Here is a 2,542-nt window from a genome sequence, read left to right as displayed (position 1 = left end):
ACTGCTCCATTGGGGTTGGCTTCCCCTTCTGAAACCACCATGAACACCCACTCTAAGACCGACCCTGTCTAGAACCCAGACCACGAACTCACGTCAAGTTTGGCCCATTCCTGAATCCCACTTCTTGCCTGGCACAAGATCTGCCCCCTTCAGAATCAAACTCAGTGTCCTGAATATTCCTAGCTACACCCCTTCCACACACTCTGGTCCCAATCCAAGACCCGCCCACTCTGGAGCCTCACCCACTGCCTGGTTCAGGCCCCACCCCTCTAAAACCCAGCCCCCAGGTCCCAAGACACACCCCTTCCATAAAACCCTGTCCTCTTCCAAACCCTGCCCACTTCTGGGGCCCGATCCCTGCCTCACTCAAAGCCCCACCCATTCTAGAACCACGCCCTCAGCCTCGTTCCAAGCCCTACCTCAGATTGCTCTAGGGCACCCCTCTTCCTTAGACTCTAGATCCAGTATGTCTGAAACCCAAACCCCTTGCTTACTAGTCCTCTTCACCCCAGAGCGCCTCTCCAACTCCACCTTGGGTCAAATCCCCCAATCTGCCTTTCTCCGCTCTCAGGGTTGAATTTCCCCTAATGGCCCCTGTTCAGGCATTGCTGGAGGAATCAAGGCCAGTTGGGAGAAGGGAAGGGAGAGAGGGGAGAGAGTCTGAAGTCACACCGACCCTCCCCACATAGCTGAGACCTGTCTTTTCCCTGTCCCCCTTTCAGAGTCCCCCAACCTCAGGGCACAGGGCCAGGGAACAGAGAGGGGCCAAGGGATGCAAAGGAAGGGGTGGGAGGAGAGGGGCCCACTCAAGGTCAGGCCCCTAATGCATGAGGGGTGTGGAGTGGGGGCAGGGCTCAGACAGATAAATAGATATTTATATATAATATATATATATATAAACAGCAAAGAGAGTTAGAGTCTCCTGGCTTGAGGGGCGGAGACCTGGGGTGTAGGGGTAGAAAGGGGGGCAGGGCTTCTGAGCTCTTGCCCGCCCATGGGGTCCTCCCGGGCTGCACTGACCTGTGGAGACAAAAGACACAGAAAGGAGAGGGGGGTCCAGATATAGGCTGTGCCCTTAGGGAGGGGGGCTGGGTTGCTATGCCTCCACCTTGGCTTTATCCTCTGCCTGCCATGCCTTTTCTTCCTTCCTTCTTCACTCATAGTCCTCGGGTCAGCTTCATCCCAGCTACCCCTTTTGGGAAGATATACCTTGTGCCCACTAGGTTAAGTACCAAAGACATTATGGTCCCTCCTCCCCCAACCCAAAAATATCCATTAACATGTACTGTTCTAGCCATGGGTGATAAACTGTATTGGGCAAAACAAAGCTCCTTATCTTTGTGGTGCTTGCATTGCGGCAGAGGAGACAGACTTCAAATAATAACAAAAATGTGTAAGTGAGTTATCTAGTCTGACATCAGATAGTAGGTGCAATGTAAAAACAAAAGGCAGACCAGGGTGAGGGGAATTAGGAGTGCCAGTAGGGAAAGAAATGTTGCTGTGGTAAGTAGGGTAGTCAGAGAAGACCTCATTTAAGAAGCAATATTGGAATAAAGAGTTAAGGAGGTGAGGGAATGAGCCATGAAGATAACTGGGATGAAGAACATTCCAGGCAGGGAGAAGAGCCAGTGCAAAGGCCCTGGGGTAGAGCCATGTTTAGTGTGTTTGAGGAACAGCAAGAAGGTCAGTGGGGTTCGAGCGGAGTGAGCAAGGGACAGTGGTAGGAGGGGATGTCAGAGAAGTTGGTAATGGGGTCATAAAGGGCCTTGTGGACTGGGTTGTGAGGACATCAGCTTTGACTCTGGATGAGGTGTAAGTCACGGGAAGATTTTTGAGCAGAGAAGCATAAAATGAGAGTGAAATGTCTCATGTCATTTCTATTTTTTCCTCAATAAATGTTTCTTAACATTAGTAGGGCTCTAAGTGATGTGTATACAGCATGAGTAAGTCATGGTCACGTCCTGCAGTTTAGTGGAAGAGATAGTCAATGAACATATAAACTAACAATTACAGACTGTGGTAAGAAAGCACAGGGTACTATAAGAGAGATAAGAAAGGGGATTTGTAAGAAGCTGGCCAGGTAAGGTTCTCAGTGTGTGTGGGTGCAAAACTCCAGGGGGAAAGCAAGTACCAAGGCCCTGAATTTGGCATGTGTCTGGAACACGGTTCGGGGTGGGGAGTGGGAGGAGGTGGGAGGTCAGAGAAGGGACGGGTGACGCTTGGTGTCATGCTTGTTGAAGGCTTTGGCTTTTAAGGTAAGTGAGCTGGGAGCCCAGGTGGAGCTCTGAGCACAGGAGGGCCATATCCTGATTTAGGATTTAACAGGATCCCTCCCACTGCTGTGGGTAGAACAGAATGGGAATGCAGGTAGAAAGCTGTGAAGATGTCCAGGGGAGAGGACAGTGAGATGGGAAGACTATGGATATATTTTGAAGGTAGAGTTAACAGTTGAGTTTTTGATGAACTGGATGTAAGAAACCTAATAAACTCCTCCCTGCCCTTTCCACCCTGGCCAAGTGCCAGAAGCCACCTCCACCCACGT

This window comes from Ursus maritimus (assembly GCF_017311325.1).
Source record: "Ursus maritimus isolate PB19 chromosome X unlocalized genomic scaffold, ASM1731132v1 scaffold_X1, whole genome shotgun sequence".
NCBI classification, from domain to species: Eukaryota; Metazoa; Chordata; class Mammalia; order Carnivora; family Ursidae; genus Ursus; species Ursus maritimus.
Note: the sequence above shows the minus strand (reverse complement) of the source record.